The 444-nt window shown below is 46.2% G+C and overlaps 1 protein-coding gene across 1 annotated transcript in view; it reads right to left on the reverse strand.

Annotated features, from left to right (window-relative positions):
• adgrg6 (adhesion G protein-coupled receptor G6) overlaps positions 1-444 on the reverse strand; it is a 68,522-nt gene that overhangs the window by 1,209 nt on the left and 66,869 nt on the right. The window lies entirely within an intron of this gene.

The following is a 444-nucleotide window of genomic DNA, read 5'->3' on the forward strand; positions in this document are numbered from 1 at the left end:
AGAACTTAGACCAGAGACCTGAAACATGAGAACTTAGACCAAAGACCAGAGACTACAGATCTGAGCCCTGAGAACTTATACCAGAGACCTGAGAACTTAGACCGGAGCCCATAGACCAGAGACCTGAGAACTTAGACCAAAGACCAGAGACTAGAGACCTGAGACCTTAGACCTGAGAACTTAGACCAGAGACCTGAGAACTTAGACCAGAGGCTTGAGAACTTAGACCAGAGACCTGAGAACTTAGACCAAAGGCCAGAGACTAGAGACCTGAGACCTTAGACCTGAGAACTTAGACCAAAGATCAGAAACTAGAGACCTGAGATCTGAGACCTTAGACCAAAGATCAGAAATTAGAGACCTGAGATCTGAGACCTTAGACCTTAGACCAGAGACCTGAGAACTTAGACCGGTGACCAGAGACCATAGAACTGAGAACTTAAG

This window comes from Nematolebias whitei, chromosome 12 (assembly GCF_014905685.2).
Source record: "Nematolebias whitei isolate Nwh7 chromosome 12, NemWhi1, whole genome shotgun sequence".
Classification (NCBI taxonomy): domain Eukaryota; kingdom Metazoa; phylum Chordata; class Actinopteri; order Cyprinodontiformes; family Rivulidae; genus Nematolebias; species Nematolebias whitei.